Source organism: Triturus cristatus, chromosome 5_2 (genome assembly GCF_964204655.1).
Source record: "Triturus cristatus chromosome 5_2, aTriCri1.1, whole genome shotgun sequence".
Lineage (NCBI taxonomy): Eukaryota > Metazoa > Chordata > Amphibia > Caudata > Salamandridae > Triturus > Triturus cristatus.
In genome coordinates this window covers 426,632,283-426,654,771 of record NC_140588.1, presented here as the reverse complement: position 1 = coordinate 426,654,771, position 22,489 = coordinate 426,632,283, and the positions used below count along the sequence as shown (strand labels likewise).

Here is a 22,489-nt window from a genome sequence, read left to right as displayed (position 1 = left end):
GGGGGTCTAAAGCATTGAACAGTTGAAAATGACAGTGGAACTTGGATTTATGCAGATGAAACTCGGTTTGCACCTGTTGTAAGGACTTAAGTGTGGTGCCGTGCATGATGTCACCCAGCGTGGAGATTCCGATGAGATCCCACTTGCGGAATCCGACCATAGCCGATACGGAACGTAGATACGTGCCCTGCCAAAGGGGGCAGAGCGAGTCAGTCTTCCCCACCAGCCCATGGATTTTAGAGTTCTAGAACACTCCAGAGGGGGGGGGGGGGGGAAGGTGTCTAGGGTCGCCCAGCTATAAAGGAGTTGTAGCAAGGGTGTGCCTGTCACAGCCAGCCGCTCCACCACATATGCTGGATCGGACTGAGACCCGTACCACCATTCATTAATTACAATAAGGTGAGAGGCAGAATAATATGCGTAAATATCTGCCACCGCAATCCCGCCACAGTATGTTGATTGTGTGTACGTGCGGAGTGCAACCCGAATCGCCCCTCCCTGCTATAGGAACCTATTCAGGATCGCACTAAGTTGTGTGAACCATGAAGGGGTTTCTTGTATGGGAAATTCTGCCAGCCGATATAGCAGACATGGTAAAGATACCATCCTAAAAATTGCGGAACGCCCGTACAGCGATGGGGGCAGCTGAGACCAAACAGTCTCATTGCGGTCCACGGGGAGTAGCGTAATGATATTATGTGTCCACGAGATCGAGTGACACGGCGATATAAAGACCTCTGTAGCATGGGATAATTGTGAAGCCCAGGCCTGATGTCTCTGATCGCTGCATACGGGAAATAATGTGGATTTGGAGGGGTTAGTGCCTAGCCCGGTGGTTTCCCCGATAATCCGGAGTATCTGAAGGACCCGTGGTCCCGAGGACCACGGGTCAGTCATAAAAAATAGGACATCATCAACGTAGCGCGATTCTGTCTGAGTATTCCTGAGTCCATTCAAACCCCCGGATCAGAGGGTCCTGTCGTACCCACATCGCTATGGGCTCTATGGCCAAGGCGAAGAGAAGCGGAGACCGGGGGCAGCCCTGTCTCATGCTTCGATGGATGGAAAAAGGGGCCGACTGGTGTCCCACTACTCGCACTGATACTGAGAGATCCGTATAGAGCAGCTGAATATATGCTAAGAAACGCGGACCAAGGTTTATGACACGGAGGAGTTTGAAGAGGTATGTTTAACTTAATGAGTCGAACGCCTTGTCTATGATGCCAGCAGAATCGCTGCTGGACGACCAAGCCTATGGGCCCCTGCAATCGCGTTATGTACTCGCCTAATATTATGCCTGGTGGAGCGTTGCGGCATAAAGCCAGACTGATCGGGGTGGATGAGGTCTTGGATGCATGATGGAAGGCGGTCTACGAGGACCTTACCCAGGAGTTCGGGCTCGAAATTGAGCAGAGAGATAGGACGATATGAGGCTGGGTCCTCAGGGGGACAGCCGGGCTTGAGAAAAACCACAATTTCGACATGACGCCAGTCAGTGGGAAGGATGTGCTGCTCAAGGGCTTTGTGCAATGCCTCCAGAAAATGTGGGCCCAATGTCATCATATGCGGCCGCAGAAAGTCACTGGGGAATCCATTTGGTCCCGCCGCTTTACCAGGGTGAGTGCTAGTCAGCGCTGCTCTTAATTATCTACGGTTATGAGGGCATCAATTATGTCTAACTTTATCGGAAAGCTTACGGGGGGAATGTCTGACAAACTCGTCTATAAGGGCCTCCGAAATAAGCTCCCGCTGTTGGTAAAGCGTGGCGTAAAGACGCAAAAGCCTGGACTACCGACTCTGGGGAGGTACAAAGCGCCCCATCTGTGTCCTACAAGTTTTTAAGCATTTTCAATTACGGTTACAGTCATGATTCTACCTGGACTCCAACCACTATAAAACCATTTTCTCCATCATGGAATCACATTCCTTATCCAGACGAAGCAATGATTGTGGGCAAAGGCTATGCTCAAGAATACAAATGGATCTCAATTAATTGGGGGTTTTGAAGCGCTCTACTCACCCGTGAGGGTCTCAAGGCGCTGGGGAAGGGTGGGTGCGAGCAGCTCCTCAGATCATTTGAAGAGCCAGGTCTTGAGGTCCTTTCTAAATTGGTGCAGTGTCGGGCAACAATGGATGCAGAGGGGGCGTTCGTTCCAGGTCTTGGCTGCCAGGTAGGAGAAGGATCTTCCATCTGCTCTGGCCCTGTGGATGCGGGGGGTACCATGACTAGGGCGAGGTCGGCAAAGTGGAGGTATCTCTTGGGGGCGTGGAAGGAGATTTGTTCGTGGCGGTATTGGGGTCCGGTGTTATGGAGGGCTTTGTAGGCGTGTGTGAGCAGTTTGAAGGTTATTCTTCTTTCGATGGGGAGCCAGTGGAGGTGGCGGAGATGTTGGGTGAAGTGGTCATGTCGAGGATAAGTCTGGCTGCGGCGTTCTGGACGGTCTGGAGTTTGCGAGGAGTTTTTCGTTGATTCTGGCGTAGAGGGCGTTTTTCGTAGTCCAGTCTGCTGGTGATGAGTGTGTGAGTGGTGGTCTTCCTGGCATTGGGGTGTGGGGGAATCCATTTTAAGGTTTTGCAAATGATGCGGAGGGTTTTGAATCAAGTGGCGGGCACAGCGTTGATCTGGTAGTTCATGGTGAGTGAAGAGTCGAGTATGATGCCAAGGTTGTGTGTGTGTGGTCCGTTTGGGTGGGTTTTCCAGGGCGGGGGGGGGGGGGCACTAGGTGTTGTCCCATGCGGAGGTGGTGGAGCCAAGGATCAGGACTTCTGTTTTCTCCAAGTTGAGCTTCAGGCAGCTGCTGCTCATCCAGGTTGCAATGTCTTTCATCCCTTCTTGGAAACTGACTGGTTCCTTTGTGAGAGAGGATAAGCTGTGTGTCATCGGCATAAGAGACTATGTTGAGTCCATGTTTTCTGACGATGGTTGCGAGGGGGGGCCATATAGATGGTAAGAGCGTGGGTCTTAGGGAGGATCCCAGGGGTACTGCGCATCTGATCTCTGTAGGCCAGCGTCGTGGAGCCTGGTGGCTAGTATGCGCAGGGAGACGGTGTTGAAGGCAGCTGAAAGGTCCAAGAGGATGAGCGCTGCTGTGTGGCCTTGGTTGAGGAGGGCGCAGATGTCGTTCGTGGCAGCTATGAGGGTGTTCTCAGTGCTGTTGTTGCTGCGGGAACCGGATGGAGAGGTGTCCAGGATGTTGTTAGTTTCTTTGAAGTGAGCTAGCTGAGTGTTGGCAGCTTCTCAATTACTTTGGCGGCGAAAGGGAGTAGTGAGATGGGCCCGAAGTTCTTGAGATCCGTTTGGTCTGAGGAGGGCTTCTTCAGGAGGGGTTTGACTTCAGTGCGTTGCCAGCCGGGGAATGTGGTGGTCTTGAGGGAGCAGTTGATAGTTCAGTGTAGTTTGGGTGCGGTGGTGGTGGCGGCCCTGTGGAAGATGTGCAGCGGGCAGGGGTCAGTAGGTGCTGCTGAGTGGATGCTTTTCATGGTCTTATAACGGTGTCTTCTGTGGTGAGAGGGGTCCAGGTGAGTTTTTGTTGGATGGCATTGCGGAGTTGTGGCGGTGCTGTGGTCTTGGTCACCCAAGTTGTCGTAGAGCGTATTGATCTTGAGGCAGAAGAAGGAGCGGAGTCTGTTGCAGAGGTCTCGGGAGGGAAGGACGTTCATTGTTTCGCTGTTAGGTCTGGCAAATTCCTGTATGATGGCGAAGAGTTCCTTGGAGTTGTGGAAGTTGGAGAGGATTCTGTCTTGGATGAAGTTTCTCTTAGTTGATTTGATAAGTTGGTGGTGTACCGTGGTGGCTGCCTTGTACGCGGCGTGTCCTCCCAGGGTTTTGTTGTTTCTCCATGTTTTCTCCAGTCGTCGGCAAAAGCTGTAGGATTTTCGGAGGTCCATGGTGAACCCGGTGGCTTTTGTGTTGTGTTGTCCCGTGGTGTTCTGGTGGAGGTTGCTTGCTGTTGTAGTGGGGGGGGGGGGGGGGGGAAGAGTGCAGCTGAGGCTAGAGGTGAGGAGTTCGTCTGCGACTTTGTTCCAGTTTCTGAGTAGGTAGCAGGGCGTGCGCTTGTATGCGGAGGGTTTCGTGAAGTGGATGCAGTGGTGGTCTGTCCAGAGTGGTTCTGTGGTGTGGCTGAAGCGAATGTTTCCGCTGGCGAAGATGGGGTTGAGTGTGTGTCCTGTGGTGTGAGTGGGGGTGGAGACAAGTTGTTGAAGACCTATGTTGGTGAGGTTCTCCAGGAGGGCGGTGGTGTTGGGATCGCGGATGTTGTCTAGGTCGAAGTTCAGGTCTCCGAGCAGTATGTAGTCAGTGGAGGCAAGGGCGTGGGGAGCGATTTAGTCTATGATGACGTTGGTGAAAGGGGTGCGGGGTCCGCGAGGTCTGCAGGAGAGTGTTCTGCGGAGCGTCGTTCTAGGGTTGGGCTGGATCTGGAAGTGGATGTGCTCCATGAAGGGCGAGGCATTGTCTGAGCAGGTGGTTGGTAGTCGGAGTGAGCTTTTGTAGACGATGGCAAGGCCTCCTCCCGGGAATTAGGGGCAGTCTTCCGCCTTCCTCGGGATCTTGTATCAGTTGGGGATGGTGGTTGTAATGTCTGGAGTGGAGCTGGCGTTGGTCCAGGTCTCTAGGAGGAAGGCGACGTCGGGCGAGTGAGAGTTGAGGAGGTCCCAGATTTCTACGGCGTGATCTGATTCTTGTAGTTCTATTCTTAATACGTCTGTGAGTGAAGGTAGGGCCTCTTGGCCTGGAAACGATGGTGGTGGCGGCTACTTTACTCAAGAAACCAATTCAAATAGATCTGTGCCTTCTAATGTCTGTCCTATCTCTCTCCAACCAATCTGCTCAAAAGTCCTAGAAAAACATATCAATCATCAATGTCTGAATACCTTAAATCAAGTGACCACCTTCATCTGTGGCAAATAGGCTTTTGCCTAGCTCAGAGTACCGAATTTGCTCTCATAGGCCTAACTGAGAATCTGAGCGTAATTCTGGATGATGGAGAAACCGAAGCCTTAATTCTCTTGGACCCGAGAGCAGCTTTTCATACGGTGGCACATCCTTTGCTTGTAAGAAGATTGGCAGACTGTGTTATTTATGGCACAGCTTTGATGTGGTTTTGCTCTTTTTTTGTTGTTGTGGAGAATCAATCTTTTCAAGTGCTTTCTATGCCTTTTTTGTCCTCAGTTAAGCCATTACCATGTTGGGTTCCTTGGTGAGCCTCCGATTGTTTAACGTTTATTCCCGCCTTTCGGCGAGCCAGGTAAAAGTCTACGGCCTTCATCCATTTTCTTATGCTGATGATACACAAATTAGTGTCTCTCTTTACTCATTGTACGCTACTATACCATCCAACTTGAGCATGTGTTTGACAGAGGTTGCACATTGGATGAGAAGAAATTGTCTTAAACTCAATGGTAATGAGATGGAAGTGTTAGTTGTGGGGAATCTGCTACATCTATGAAACCTGCAATGGTGGCCAGCAGATTTTTGAGCTCTCCGTTTTCCAGCTTGAAAAGTTAATTGTTTAGGCTTCTGGCTTGATAACTGACTATAGATTTTCAAATTAATATAGTAGCTGCTGGCTGCTCTGGCTTACTAAGATGCTCTGGTTACAGCCAGTTGCTTCCCACAGGCCGATTGTGCAGACCTTAATTCACGCCTTCACTGTGGTACTGTCTTATATTTATGAGCAATTAAGTCTGCTGTGAAAAGACTTCTCATTGTACAGAATGCGGACCATTGCTTGCTTTGCCACATTCCAACATTTGAATCAATCTCACTGCAACTTCGGAAGCTTCATTGGCTTATAATCGATAAGGGAATTAAGTTTAAGGCCCCCTTTACATGCACAAAGTTATCACAAAATCTGGTCCTCTGTTTCTTAGTGGGTTGATCCATCCTTACTGCTCAGAACGACCTCTGCGCCTGGCAAAAAACAATATAGATGTGATTCCCAGGTTCAAATGTGTAAGACAAGGGGTTAGGGGGTCACTCTGCTGCCTTTTGTAGGACCCACACTTTGGGACTCCCTTCCATCTTAGGCTGCAATTTTGTCCCTCATATGAGAAGTTCAAGAAATATTTTTAAATGTCGCTGCTTGATCTCTTTCCTTTTGCAGCGCTGGAAGGATTTAAGAACACTTAAGGAGCTGTTGACACTGCATCTCGTTTTGACTTTTGAATAGCATTTCGAGAAAATGTTTTAACAAGCTGCATTAATACTCAAGACAAGGATACAGGGCAGCAGAAATGCAAGCTTTTTTACCACCACACAAGTGAATTGGAAAAAAGGAGAGCCTGAGTGACAGTGTGACACAATGTGTGTGATAGATGGTGAGTGTTCTAAGGTGAGTCAGAAACGGGCGGATTGCAGTTGTGAAGTACTGTGTGTGAGTGAGCGTATGTGAATGTGTAAGTGAATGCAAATATATCCTGACCTTGGTATACTACAGCTAATTTGTCTGACAGGGTAGACACTAATGGTTTACAGGTGTAGAGTGTTCCTGTTGGCAAAAATGCAGCTACTGTAGGTGATTGCAGGCATATGGGGATTCCATATTGGGGGTAATTCATGGCATAAACTAGGACCCCTATGGTAGTGGGACAAAATGCTGGCATTTGGGTGCAGGAGATACATTTTTTTTTATATAACATGGTTCTAGGGTTATCTATGGCAAACGACTGGCAGTGGCATATTGCACATAATTCGTGCAATAAGGGGGCACCCATGACAAAGTGCTGGCCCTTGAATACTGGATGTAATTCTTGACATATGGGATGAACCCATGGCAAATGTTTGAAATAAATGGGTTTGCTCATGGAGAGGGTCAGGCTTAGGTACACCAAGAAAGTACTGGAATAATTTACGAGTACCCTTTTAGAATCCATGTCTTTGTATCACATTAATGAGAAAATTGGGTTTTAAAATTAATTCTTTGTCTGCATTGTTTTGTATAATTATTCCCAAGTCTGACTCTTTCACTCTGCTCAGTCGCTTAAACCTGGGGTAAGAATTACATTCCACCTTGTTCAAATATCACCAGCTTCCAGAGTGAGAAGTAAGCAGGGCGGGCAGTGTGTGTGTGCACAGAGGGTGGCAGGAGCAGACATTTAGCAATGAAATTAAGAGCATTGTCCAACCTTAAAATCAATAACATTGCTTACACTTCACATGAGGATAAGCCTGCCACACTCCATTCTTTCCAATTTATTTTTCAAAACTTGTTTATGTGATCCTGGCTTCACCAATAACTTTGGAGTCCTGGCTCCCATGTGCATAGTTAATAAAAGAGAATCTTTGGAGTTCATCAAGATTTCCCTAGCAAAATCGTGCATTTATATCATGTGTGTGAATTGGGAATTCAAATGCAAAAACAACAGTTGATGGACAGAATGCAGAACAATGTCATACATTCACCCCAGTACAGAGATCTGGGCCTAACTCCATTGTTTTTTTGCTCACCATGCCATTCCAGTTTGAACCCAGCCATATGCAAATCAGTCTTGGCCCTGTGACTCATGGGAACAGTCCAGCCCGAACTGCCAAGCCAGGTCCTCCCTGGACTGGAACCAAGCAACCAAGGACTGGTTTCGGGGTTTCACCCCTCTTCAGCCGGGATAGCTTGATTCCAGTGGCATGGAGAGCACGGGACTCACGTCTGAGCATACCCGTCCCACTCGGGTGACAAATGCAAAAACAACAGTTGACGGACAGAATGCAGAACAATGTCATATATTCACCCCAGTACAGAGATCTGGGCCTAAATCCAACTCCAGTACTCCGCAGAATAAAGGTATATTTAAGAGGAAAGATTTTTCCATCTTCTGCACAGTTGCCAACAAGACCAGCATCTGACAGCGATTACACAAAGTTTCAATAGGGCGCTATAGCTTATTTTTTCTTGGAGTTCTTTCTCTGGGTTCATACATAAGAGTACAAACCATGTCATCACGTCTGTGATAACCGATACCTAATTCCTCATATGATTAGAGCAAATAAAGGACACATGGCATGGACACGAAGTAGATCTAGTCGTTCGAGCTCTGCTTAGGCGCCTGAGATTTTAGTGCTGCTGGCAGCCCAGTCCTCTATACCTGGGCCAACTCAAGGCCACAATGATGGAAAAGCCTGAGATGCTTACTGACTTGAGGCCACTGATATACCTGCAGTATTGACAGTGCAGAAGACAGCTGGGTGTTGAGGCCTCAAGGAAAGACAAGATGGTGGCTATGGCTGGGAGAATGCCCTGCCACTGAAGTAGCCCAGCAATCTTCTGCTCAACTGGTGTGGGTGAGGTGCAATCAGTGGCACCCAAATTCCTCCAAACCTATGGTGGAGTGAAATGGAAAGGCAGCATAGAGTACTGCTGGAGCCATGCAGTGGGCACCACAGAGCTGATTCCTGCCTGTAACTGAAACTGTAGACCAGGGAACAGCATGGTGGTTTCACCAGCTCACCTAGGGGGCTGTTAAAGGATGAGAATCATTGGGCCTCCTGCACACAACTGATCACATGGTTTGGGACTGTCTTAGCCCGATCGACCAACTGTTGGTGATATCTGGCTGAGATGTGATGGGGCAGCTCAAGTAGAGGATCACACTAGAGGATTTCTTTTGAGGAGTGAGACTGCGGGGGGGCTTTGCCTCTGTGAGTCTCGAAGAGGCACCACTTTTGGCTTTATCCAGGAGACTGGCAGAGTGTTTTCAGGGTTAAGAAGTCAGAGAGCCCTCGCAGAATACTAAGCCTGACTGAGCTCATAGTATTGGTCACTTGGTGATCTTCCCATGAACTGCTAGTATGCTCCCTTAACAGTATTTACATACCGACGTACCTTCAGTAGAATTGAAGGTGGCTGCAGCTCTCCAGAAGTTTTGCAGAGCTGCACCATTGGCAGATCATGAACTACCAAGATGAAACGGAGGAAAAAACGGTCAAAATTATTTCCCTCATTATTGACGCCATAGAGTCTGCACAGGAAAGTGGGAATTATATCAGTGTCCCAGCAGTTGAAAAACTGGTCAAATTACTGGAAACAATTGCACCTGCAAGGATACAGTTAATGCATAGAATAACCTGGCCAATGATGTAAACTTCCTCAGAGATGGAAAGAGAAAGCTGACCCGCTACAAGGGAATTGGAGGACAAAGTGAGAGACCTCCTTGAGAGAGCACACTTCCTCATATACAGGGCTGAAGGCTAATGCTGTTTGAGGAAGTATCTTGAGGGTGGTTTGTCTGCCAGACAAATGTGAGGGAACTGAAATGGCGGTATATGAGTGGCTGGCTCTCTGGGACTGTGATACCTCAGGGACTCTCAAACTTTTTTCTGGTCCAAAGGATGCACACATGCTAAACACACCCTCATCCCCGGCCCACTTGCTCCTCCCCTCAACCCCGGGTTTGGCTTTACGCCAGGTGGTGGCTTGTCTCATTAACTACAGAGAACACTAGTCCTGGAGAAATTATGCAGTACTGGCCATGGAGCAGGCTGTAGGGTAATCAAGTTGAGAAGAGAACAAAGTGAAATACTTGAGTCACAGCTTCTGGAGCATGATATATGAATGGCAGTCCTAGAAATGGCATCTGGGAAGGCATATGACTCTGATTGGCTCGTAGCTGAATTTGACTCACCCCCTCCCCCCCCCCTTTATTTATTTTTATAAACACATTTGGTTGGATTTTACAAGTTACCCAGTATCATGTAGTGAAGTACATATGTGATCTAAGAGGGCATATTTAGCAACATTTGGTGACAACTCGCTGTGCAATTGTACTCGTGATAGCCTATTGGTAAAAGTCTGCATCTAGTACAGCAGTAAGAACACCCTTACAGATAACATGTCAGTACATTTGCTGTTGAGTCTGAATGCCCAATCCAGTTTAAAAAAGTACAAATTAAATGCAAGTAATTAAGAAAGAAAACCTCCCCCCTATTGACTGGCGCAACAAATAATCTTCCACTCTTTAAGAGACCTGCTTGGGCGGTATCTCCCAAACATTGGGGGTTTACATAGGTGCCCATCTTTTCATTTTTTGGGAGGGTGTACATCGGGAAGATGTTGCCGTAACCCGTCGGGTTCGGAACGTCATGTATACTAGCAGTAAGAAAGAGGGGAGCAGATTGGTTTGGGTTTTATAATTAACTGTATCCTAGTCTATCATAGCCCAGAGCCTTGGAGATATAGTAGTGACATGTTATGTGGTGGTAAAAATGGACTCCAGTAAGTGGTCCCTGCTCATCGCTATTGGTCTTTTCCGTAAGCCACAGTGTTCTTCCCTGCGGAAAGCGCCACTCTCCGCTAGACCCCACTCTCCGCTAGACCCCAATGTTCCACCTCTTCTTTCCATGCAAGTGCCATAGGTGGAGCAGGCGATTTCCACCTCTTGGTGATGTTATGTTTGGCCAGAATCCACGCTAGGTCTGCAAATCTAGACTGGATTCCGTAGCCCTTCTGCTGTGGGTAGGGACCTAGAATGCAACTTTCAGGTGTGTGCCTTGTTTGGCCCCCAACTACCTCCTTCAGGGCTGCGGTGACCTGCCTCCAGTAGCTGAACAGGGTGGGGCAGGACCAGAGCATATGTATTAAATCAGCATCTTGCTTGGGGCACCTTGGACATGCCACTGTGGTGGATTGGGGAAAATAGAGTGCATCCTATGCGGTGTTAGGTAAGCATACTGTATTATCATTTGTTGAATGAATTTAAGACACGATTTGCGGAATACCTCTTGGGGTAGTCTAATTATAGTCTTCCACTCTGTCCTGGAGTGTTCTACTTATATCCTTGTCCCACTTATCCCGCAATGGAAATAGAGGGGAAGGTTAGTGAGTTCGGATTACTCGATAGAACCAACTGATCAGGTGTCTTACAGTACCCATCAAGTATAGCGAGTAAACCAGTTAGTTTGTGTCAGGTTCAGTCCCATCTGAAGCCCAATATCCCTTAATGTATCGCACCAAACTTGCATGTGTTCTAAAAAGTGCCCCTGTTCGTGTTCAAAGTCTGTGTGGTTAAGTAATGTTCCATTCCTAAACAGTGCCCCCACCTCAGTAACGACTGCTTGTGCCCATAGGGAAAGTCCATGTCGCGCTAAGAGCCTGAGGGATTGGGAAGGCCGAGGAGCGGTATACTGTGAGTGTAAACAGTGGTCTCTGTGGTGTATTTCAGGGCTAGTTTGCAATATGTAAGTGCTGCCTTGAGTAATACTGGAGGCGATATTGAAACTGACACCCTTGAGCACAACAGCCTGTAAAGCCTCCCCTGAGCAATCATCCGGGTTGTGTAGGCGATCTCTTGCAGATTATGTTTCGCCAGCCAATCAGAGAGCCATTGTAATTGCCCTGCCAGGCAATATGCGCGAAAGTCAGGTGCCCCCATCTCTCCTGCATCAGACGGCAGCTACAGTTTCGTCAAACTAATACGACGACCTGTGCCCCATATCAGATCTACTATCAGCGTGCTCAATGTACGAAATATCTTTCTAGGGAGCACTACTGGTAAATTAGTAAAAATGGAGGATCCACGGAATCATCACCATTCTGTATATTCAGGGAAGCCCTCTGGAGGTTCCCGTCCAGTAGGTCACGCGGATATATATATATATATATATATATATATATATATATATATATATATATATATATATATATATATATATATATATATATATATTCCCCAGATATCGAAAAGTAATGGGAGCTACCACTGTCTCTTGAGCGCCGAATGGGATGGCTTGTAGGTGGAAGTCATCCCTAAAGGGGAATGCATGGGATTTCCCGATATTTATGGCTAGTCCCTTGAGGGATTCAAGATAGGCAAAGGTGTGGTCTCCTCTATGTAGATTTTTCCGCAGATCTTTAGTGTAGGTCGTTGTCGTTCGCATAGTGAAAATGCATGGACCATATGGTCAGTAGGGATACCACATTCCACTGAATTTTACTCTGTTCTGGGTCCTACCAGTCTAAATTTACAGACCGGTATTAGGTTATGAAAAACATGAGTACTGCCCCAATTTACTAGTGAGGCCCTGTTAGTAGCCCTCCATAAGCTGGGGTGAGTGTCACCAGAGGTGTCTTCGTACCCCCAGTTATCTATGCTGAACTTGGATTATGAAACCCTAAATCGAGACATTGTAATATTGCTCAGACCTGTATCGGAATGGCCCGTTCTGTTCAATGCAGATCCATCCCAGAGTGCAACACATAAGTGAATACTAGAAGATACTTCCAGGTGATGTATTATATCCTGATATAGGTGCTCTATCAGGTGGTGTTGCCCATATATCTAGAAAAAGTGTTAGACAGCCTCAGCTGGATTTACTTGTTGACATTACTGAAAAGTGGACCTAAGGTATGCTGGAGAGCGCAGTTAATTACAACGAACAATGGTGAGCGCTCGCCTTTTAAGGGTGATATTCTGATCTTCCGAGATTGGCAGGTAAAATGGCAAATCTGGTGAGCAGGAAAGGGAGTGAAAGGGGTTCTTTGTTATTAGGGTGCTGCACACCATATCTTCGTACACTCACAACATACTTTCCAAATTAGAAATTCATACAAAAATGACCAAGAGTTATAAAAGAAAAGTAAAATGCATATAAATTAAATTGCATAATTAGAATAGTTTACTTTACAGACCATTTTTTCTAGACCTGAGAACTCATTGATTATAACTAACAATAGCAAATAAAGCATTTATAGAAGGCATGGTCTGTAAATAAAACATAGCTGTCTTATAATGGGGAATATTGTTCTCCTTAAAATGCGGAATTAAAATCTTTTTCCTAAAAAGGCACTAGAATGTGCAGAACAACATTAAGTGCAAAGTTGACTACACAGAATAATTGTCATTAGGACGCAAAGCAAGAGCCATGGGGTGCCTAACCGGGTTAGGGAAAGCACCCAAATAATGTAGAGTGCTGAACCTCGGTTAATAGGGTGCACTGATAACTGTTACGGACCCATAAAAGATAGGATTCTATTGCTGGTCTGGAATCCAAAAGGGCAATACAGACGGACAGTACTTTTGTCTGCTTCAGTGCAGATTCTGGAATGCCTTATCCACTTCAAATAAAGATCTTTAAGTGTTTTACGAGTTGCTAAAGAGAGACCAGACAGTTGAAGATATCAGGGAGGTCTAATAAATTGCTCATCTTTGTAACATAACCTACCCAAAGATATGACCCACTTTGTCCCAGTTAAACAATCCCTAATCACACTGTGACTAAAGTGCGCTTCAGCCATGAACCAAGTTGCCAGCCACAACAGAAGGGGTATATATTCTAATGAGGTCAAAAATGTAATCAAGACCCAGTTCTGCGTGGCAAGGATAGTTTGCAAAACTATGTGCGACCCCCAGCAATCTTTTGAAATAATTATTCTCAACGACCTCAATAGCCTTAAAATCTTTGTTCACCCAGACTTCCAAACCGTAAGTAGCTATTGACCGGCGTTTGGCTTTATATATGGTCAAAAACATATTTGGGGGTCCGGAGGCAAGTTTTTTTGTGAACCTGAACAAGTCCTCCCCAGAGCGGGAAAACATGGTTTAGTAACAATACCAAACTGGTTCCATGAGCATTGGTCGTCAAAGTATACCAAGGTAGGGAAAAGATGAGACTGTTTAAACCTTGTCTTTTATGAAAAAAGTGCCTGTCTTGTGCCATAGGACATTATGTAGGATTTACAGTGGTTTACAGCCAATTCCAAATCGCCCATATGTTGCACATAACAATCCAACAGTTTCTGCAAACCAAGTTTGGTCCTAGCTATTAAAACAGTGATTTTCGCATAAAGAAGTACATGAACCACATGAGTTCCAATTTGCGAGACGTCCACATTTAGATTGACTAATCGATCTTCAAGACCATTAGTGTAAAATGAGAATAAAAAGGATGCTAGAATGTGGCCCTTAAATACACCTCTGGATAGGAGAAAACTATCCGTAAGTTCCCCCACATGGCCGTATGTAACAGAGGCTGCCCCTTTTCGGTGTAAATCTCTAAGAAAATGTACCAAGGCAGGCTCAACACCCTTTTCTGCCATGATACTCCAGAGTTTGACACAGTTCACATGATCAGAGGTGGAGTTTAGGCCCATAAGGGCAAGGTGGCTCTGTGCTTGTTTACCCAATGTCTATTTACTGATGATTAGCTGTAATGTTAGGCACTGCTCCACAGTGCCCAAACCTGCTCTAAAGCCAAATTGCAAATTTGACAAGATTTTATTGTCCAGTTTCTAGATCTTCAGCCACTCTAAAATTATTCTGTCCATGATCTTTGATGTAGAATTTTTCAGGGAGCTAGGCCGATAGCACTTAGGGCACCCTCTGTCCCCTTCTAAAAAATAGGCAAGATTTTGGGGGGCCAATGATAGAAAATCAGTTCAAAACAATAGTTAAAAGACGGGCCAAAAAATCAGTATTATCTTAAAAAAGATTGATTTGGACCCCATCAGTACCCACTGCTTGCCATTAGGGCATCTACTGATAGCTGTCCTGACCTCCTCCAGCTGGTATGCCAGTCGCCTTTTAGAGCGACCAAGTCACCTGTCGCAGTGTGATCGGTGAAGAATCTTGTTTGGCAGTACCCAAGACCACTTTAGAGTGTTCAACCCAACTAATGGGGCTAATAACTAAGGCATTCTCACTTACGGGAGAGTCTTTGAAAAAAGGGTTGTTAATCATTTCGCAAAAGGCCGTGAATCCCTACTAGTACAAGCAGCAATTAGTGATTCAAAGACCTCCACTCTAATCTTTCTTGCCTCCAGTGTAAGTTTGTGGAGCCAACAACTTGACCTTATGAGGTCACTATCACAAGGGACCCATCTAGTTGATTTGAGGAGGGCAGAGTGTGCCTTGGTACAGTTTTTATCAGACCACCTGAAAGTTTTTTTAGGGGCGATTGCCAACCTGAATAGTGAGCTGTTCCTGCTTGATATTACAAAGTACCTCAAAGGAGGACATGATGACAGAAGGTGACCAGCCTGCAATCTGACACAAGGACACTGCATCCCTATTATTCCTCATTAAGTTAGTGAACAACTGTGGCATTTTAGGTTTAGACCATTTTTGAAAAACACCTTTATTTTTGGTAACATCAGTTGAGGTCAGTGTCTTGTAGTCATTCCTAAGGCAATCAAAATCAATAAGGTACATATGTAAAGGATTGCGGTTACTGAGAGCTTTAGCCTCGACCTAGTACCCTGTTAGTGTCTCTAACAGATCCCAACTAAACAAAATAAAATCAATGATGCTGTGACAATCTCTGCCAAAAGAAAATTGAATTGAAACCTCAAGGTCAGCGGTGGCAGCGAAGGCAAACCGCAGTTGATATTCCACGATTAGTTCATTAGGGATCTCCCCATAGGAGCTGTGTACAAAGTGCGTCAGAGGTTCACTATGGATATCGCTTAGGCCGCAAACCACTTTGTTGCCTAACTTGTAATAATGAGTATTAAAATTGCCCAGCCAGATAATAGAATGACAAGCCCTGGCCCTGAGCGTGCAGCCTCAAGCACACTACTCAGAGTGTTAAGGCTTGCACAATTATTCAATCAAAACAATTATTATAAATATTAATCAAAAACTTCTTTCACAGATTTTTTAAGCAAATGATTTGGAAATTGCTGTGATTCAAGTCCAGTCTATAATCTCGCCACGGGGTGGGGACTCATATCTGAGTTAACAGACCCTTTTGACTGTGCCAGAGATACTCTGCAAGCTTGTTGTAAAATAAGATACAAAGTCTTGGTTGTGACAGGGTTTTACCGGCCAAGTCTTTTGAAGGGCAAGGAGGTCAGAGCTAGCAATAGTGTCATACCATTGAGAATTGTTTCGTTTGGAGCCCAAACTGGCCACGTTCCAGGTGCCAATTCCCCCCCCCCCCCCACGCATTATATCAACGATCTTCATGCTTGTCATTCAGAGTGCTAACAGCAGCAAAGTCAGTCTTGAGGGCGGGTGTACTAAGCACTGAAGGCCCTCTTGAAAAGCTGCCGCACAGTGGGTCATTAGTATCCTTACAGTCGATTACTTGTCAATCCGCAGAGTCACACGTGCTCAGAAGGGCAAATCTGCTGTGGAGAGAGGGATTTATACGATCTGGGAATTTTATGATATAGGGGTCCATGGGCCCTATGAGGACATGATTAGAAATGCTCGGAGACCTGGAGGTATGGAACCTGTGACAGGTAGTGTACAGCATTTATTGCTTAATTTGAGGGAAGGTAAGTAAGCGGTTACACTAGAGTATTGGACTATGGGAAGTGCATATTAGCCACTAGAATTGAAAGGATTTTAGGAAATGGGGAGTGATAACTTGCACTTACCCATACACAAAAACTCTCCAGACATGCTAAACGTAATTAAGCTAATCCATATTAATTTTCTTCATTCAATATGCTTAACTCTAGGAGAATGAACAAAAGACCCCCTGAAGACTAGATGCATCACCCAAATGTGGGATTTTATCATATGGTCTGGTGGTGGTTTGTCTTACTGAGAACTGTGCTGCCATTATGGAACTTCTTTGTGAAGTGACTGTTGGATCGCCTCTCCTGCATCAAAGACATGCTTACTCAGTGTCCTGCCCACATCTAAAAAATAAAAATGAGAGGCTCCTGTACCTAGCGCTTATTGCTGAGGGGCAGATAGCAGTCGAAGGGTGCTCCTAAAATGGCAAAATGGAAGGAGAAGGTGCTTCAATAGGTTTCTGCCGAGGGCAGACCTTTTCAGTTGCACGCCAAAGAGGAGAGCCCAGACTGGTACAAGTTACTACCGGGACCAGCAGACAGGACAGAGATAAGAAACCACCAGTAAGGGCAGCATATTTGAGGTGCGATTTAGTACAGGAAGGGAGACCCGTGGGCGGGCCATATCTCAGTCACACATAGTGGGGTACCTTAGATTGGGAGGTTTCTGCCTCCCCTCCCCCCAGACCTAACTATAGAGCAGAGTGGTGCATTTTCAGACCATGGGCCTGCAGTGGGTAAAAGTCTTGTAAAAATATATTGTACAACTCCCAGGAGTGTATCGCAGATCGAAAGCCCCCACATTTTTGATTGATAGTTATGGCTAAGTTGATTATTGTAATGAATGATTTGGGGATAGACTTGAGAAGCCAAAGACATGGGATAATGATGTCAAATTGTGTCACAATTTTAATGCATCAGTACTCTGAGATATTGTGTAAAACATTGCATGTTACGTGAAATCGAATACAACCTATTTGGAGAAACAAAATGATAGGAGCAAATGAGCCGCTTTATAGGTGGAGATGCCTCAATACTGAGTTTTTTTCCAATACATTCTATCTGCAGTGGAAACCTCTCCACGACTCACTCACTGCTCCTGGTTTCTCCTGGTTGCACCTGGTTTCTTGCGGGAATAGAAAAAAACCTTTGTATAAATATACTGGGACTCCAGATAGTCAGACCCCTGAAGCTGCTCATCCAATACTGGAAGGACAGTTTTTATTCAATGTACATCACAAACCTAATGTTTCACACCAGAAAGTAAGGAAAAATAAGCTCTGGAGTGCATTCTAGGTAAATGAAGACCTGTGGTAACTGCACTCAGACATCGGATCTTGCTAATAGCTATTAACCTGTCGGATGTGCAGAGTATAATATGTGGAAACCATACCTAGGGCCTTGTGGGAAGAAGACCAATGTGCATGCTTTGTGAGCTCTTAGAGGGTGAATCCGCAGAAAATAATTTATCTACCACAGCTCAAAACTCCAAATGCTGAAACATAGCCACTAGCTTAACGGACCAGATCACACTGTGTAATGCTTGTTTGAGTTATTTATCAATATGTTTGATCACCAGGGTTATGAAAAAAACCTCAAGAGCTTAGATGGGAGTAACTGTAATTGCTGTAATATGACCGTGCCAGAGAGATGATCCGAATCCGATCTACTTGACTTGCATATCTGCGATAACCAGGTTCACTGGGCAGCTGGGCTACATTTCCAGAATAAAAAGAATTCATCATCCTAAACTAGAACAAATTATACTTGTTGAACGCACTTGCTGCTTAACCTAGAACAAATTATACATGTTTTTTTCTGTAGTTTTATATAGTGCGACCTTGACCCGAAGGTATCGGAGCGCTTTACATGAGCACCAGTTGCGTTGCAGACGGACACATTGATTTTTTGTTTCACACTAGGAGATTAGGTGATTTGCCCAGAATCACAGGATGCTGAGCGTCCCTGCCGAGACTCGAACCCGATTCCCCAGCTCCGAGGTCGAACGCTCTAGCCGTAGGGCCAGATCCTCTCCCTATTGTTAAATAGACTGCTTTCACATTTTACAGACTTAAGAACATTTTCCTTGTTTTCTACTGTCACAAATGAATTACAGTTTTTCTCACTTCGCTTTTCCCAAGACGCCTTCCTTGCATTTCAGTTGTTCACTTTGGTACTTTAGCCCTTAATCATTTTTCACCAAGTTGTCCTGTTCTCTGGTGTCTTTGATGGCTCATTGTTTAATTTCTCAATCAAGTTATTTTCCATTTGTAGTTTTTCACTTGGATCTAGTCACTCACTCAATTTTCCCTTTAATATCGGGTAATTCCTGCTCACATTTCTGAAATCTTCAGTCTGCTTCATTGTGCCCCTGTCCCTTCTAAACCCCCCCCCCCCCCCCCCCCCACTACCTCTTGTGTCTGCTTTGTAAAAACAGGGTAGTTTATAGTATTGTTTACCATGCCGATATTTACATTTGTTTCTATTGCAAACATTGTTAATAACTAATATCTCAACTAGTTCAACCTGTGCACTTCCCCCTTCTAGCTGAAGATTCCTTACCATAGAATATAATAATCCCCAAGCGTTGGACTGGCACCGGAAATGTTTTGTGAGCAGTATCCAGAAGGTGGCATTGTTTGGCTCTGTGTGGCATCGTCTGCGTCCGCCATACTAGAAGTGACGTGTGCGGTGCCTATATAGGCACCACCACAGCTCGCTGACCTCAGTTCTTTTCTTTCCGTGCCAGTCAGTACAGATCCGGAGAGCGCGCACTTCAGTCGCATTTTGACCGTCTTTTTTTCAACTTTTTGTCGAATTATTTTGAGACTTGTCTCCTGGTGTGGCACTTACTCTTGACACTCCGGTCAGGAAGATTGCAGCAAATTGTTACGACATGCCCAGGATTCTTAGGAAAATATTAGATCTTTGACTGCCTAATTGTTCAGGTGCTTGTTCTCGCCCGCCCTGAATATGGAAAGTCGCTCTACTTAGGTTCTCCACGATACGTAATCAAAAGACTGCAGGTAGTGCAAAACGCTGCTGTCTGTCTTTTCTTAAAAGTTCTTATGCATCAATCACTGTCAAGCTCATTGGCTTACATACACTGGTTGCCTATTGAGCAGAGAATAAGGCCCCCCCCGCATTGCTCGTAGGGCCTATTACAAAAAAGTGCCCCAACTGATAGTCTTTACTATAGCACTATGCTCCTTCCAGGGCTTTAAGATCTGCCAGTGTACTGCAGATGTCCATCTCGAACATTGGTAAAGCTAGGGGCAGCAGCCGCTCTTTCTCCTATCTGACTCTAAAGTTATGGAACTCCTTACCAGATAGGATTTGCAAAATAGAAAACAAAGTGCTTTAGGAAGCAGTTAAAAGCATGGATGTTTGTAAACTAGGTGATTCTGATAAAGCCGGGAATATGGTTTCACTGAGGGGTTGAAGCCTGCTCAGTTGTTTATAGCCCTGGGAGTCCCATTGACATAGCTGTGCACTCTATACATCGCCTAGATTAGAATAGGACAATCAGGGGATGTCCAAGATTCGCTTACGAACATGCCTTTTGATGGCTCCTGTGTCTTCAGAGACAAGCCAGACTCTCTGCTGGAGCGCTTCAAGGACAGCAGAGCTACAGCCAGGTCATTGGGCCTTTCCATGTGTTACCCTCACCCCAGTCTGCCTTTCGCTCCTTTTCTGGCCACGTAAGGGGCTTCCAGAAGAGTCTCCACCCACCCAGCCACCGCGGCACGCACTCTTCCCAGCCTCTGCATGGTGGCTGAAGATGCGGTACCCACAGACACCGTGGGTCAGACAGCTAGAGGTCAGCCCAGTCCACCACTCTCACAGCAGTCGCAGCCTCCAAAGCCTCTTTAGTTCCCTCTGACCATCATGGGCAACCAGTGGGCAACAGGATATGCCATCACTGCACTGCAAAAGATCTGCAGTGGTGATTACCGAATCGCAGTTGGGTCGTCAGCAGACCCCTCTCCCTTCCCCAACCAGGCTTGACCGTAGTGACAGATGTGTCACTCCTGGAATGGGGCAACCACCTGGTAGAGGTGGAGATCAGAGGCCTCTGGTCTCTGGCGGTACCTAGACTCCACATCAACCTATTGGAGATCTGAGCAATCCGGCTGGCATTGAAAGCCTTTCTGACCTCCATTAATGGAAGGCTAGTGCAGGTGTTCAGAGACAAAACCACTGCCCTGTGGTACTGAAACAAACTGGGAAGGGTGGGGTTGTGAACGCTTTGTCAAGAGGCCCTGCACCTCTGGACATGGCTGGAACATCGGGGCATATCCCTGGTGGTTCAAAACCGAGCGAGCTCACTGAATTCCAGGGCATAAGAACTCAGCCCAAGATGACTAGCAGATCACGAATGGCGTTTCCACCCGGATATGGTGGAAGGTCTTTCAGTAGGGGGAGAGCCTTGGTTAGATTTATTCGTAATGGCCGAGTACCGGCAATGTCAGCGGTTTTGTGCATTGGAGTTTCCAAGGCAGATTTTGCTCAGACACTTTTCGTCTTGAGTGGAGCTCAGGTCTCAGTCTGCCCCTTCGGGAGGATCTTCTGTCGCAGCAACAGGGGAGGGTTCTCCACCTGAACTTGTCAACTCTCTGCCTTCATGCGTTCAGATTGGGCGGTGATAGTTGACCGTTTTTGACCTTCTGTTCGAAGTCTGTGATTTCATCTTGGTAACTTCCCCCCCACCAAGACTGTATACGCCATTGTACTACGTCCGTGGCAAGGTGTCCTGAGAAACGGATTGATCCCTTATCTGCTCCTCTTTCCCAAGTTCTTCTGTTTATCTTGACCCTGGCCCAGCAGGCCTCTGCAAAGGGCACCTTGAGGGGTCATTTATCACCCATTTCTACTTTCCTGCCGTTGCAAGATCAGCCTTCTCTCTTTAAGTCTCCTATTGTAAATAGGTTCCTTAAAGGTCTGCTGCACGTTTCCCCCAGCTTCCTTTGTATATCTCAATGGGACATTAACTTGGTTCTTACTTTCGTAAATGTGTACTCCCTTTGAGCCGCTTAATTTTTGTCCTCTTCTGCTCCTCACCATCACGACGGCCTTTCTAGTGGCCGTCTTGACTACATCGGCCCAGAGGGTCAGTGAGCTACAGCCACTATCCTCTCTGCCTCCTTACATTTCATTCTCCCCTGACAAACTGGTCCTTCGGACTTGAGCCTCCTCCATGTTGAAGGCAGTCACCCCGTTCCACGTAGGCTAGTCCATCACTCTGCCTACCTTTTACACTCCCCCCTCACCCCTCTAAAGAAAAAGAGAAATTCCACCGGCTGGATCCAAAAAGAGCATTGTCGTTCTAACTATCTATGTCTGGATCAAGAAAGGGAAGGGATTGCAGAAACAAACCATCTCCAGATGGATTGTGCTCTGCATTAAAAACTGGAACGTATTGGGCAAGAGCAACCCCCAGATGGTTTGCATGCTCTTTCCACCAGAGCAAAGGCTGCGACCACTGCGTTAGCACATGGAGTCTAGGTCCTGGACTTCTGCCAGGAAGCAACGTGGGCCTATCTGTTTAGGTTTACCAAGCACTACTGCCTGCAAACTGCCAGGTCCTTCGGAACGGCCTCTTTGCTCTTTCGGTCCTGCAGGACTTTTTGGTGTGAAATTGTTTCTCAGACCCACCTCCGGCGAGGTATTGCTTGGGTATTTATTTTAAGGTAAGGAATCGGCGCCTAGAAGTCTCTATCAGATCATCAAGGTACATTGGTAAAGTCTTATCTGGTAAAGATTCAGTCTAGCAGCAGATTCCTTACCGACCCACCCATCCTCCCCTCTCAGCGAACGGATTTCTAGGGACAGGGCTGTTCCCCTTTCAGGGCCATAGTTTTACACACCAGTGGTCTGTGTTCTTCGTGGCTTCATGCTTCTGGTGTGGAAAGCTGCTAAAAGAAACTGATGTTGGTGCCCTGGGGTGACACCTATATTGGCACTACGCATGTCACTTACTGCGCCGATGCCGCCACACTGAGCTGAATGACACCACTTACCGGCGCACAGGGATATTGCTCATAAAGTTTCCGTATCTAGTCTGACTACTGGGGATAATTCTGAGGTAAGGAATCTGTGGCTAGATAGTCTCTACCAGATAAGGTGTTATGGGAGGTAAGTAACTTGTTCTATGGTATGCGCATCTTCTTGTACTGCCATCAAGTAATGTGCCCACTACTCTCTAGAGCAGAGATCCTGAAAACTGCTTTATGGAGAGACATACTTTATGGTTTAGAGCT

The 22,489-nt window shown here is 46.3% G+C and overlaps 1 protein-coding gene across 2 annotated transcripts in view; it reads left to right on the top strand.

The window, feature by feature from the left end:
* The window catches only part of SACM1L (SAC1 like phosphatidylinositide phosphatase), a 392,433-nt gene that overhangs the window by 103,347 nt on the left and 266,597 nt on the right, over positions 1-22,489 (top strand). The gene's annotated exons all lie outside the window — the stretch shown is intronic.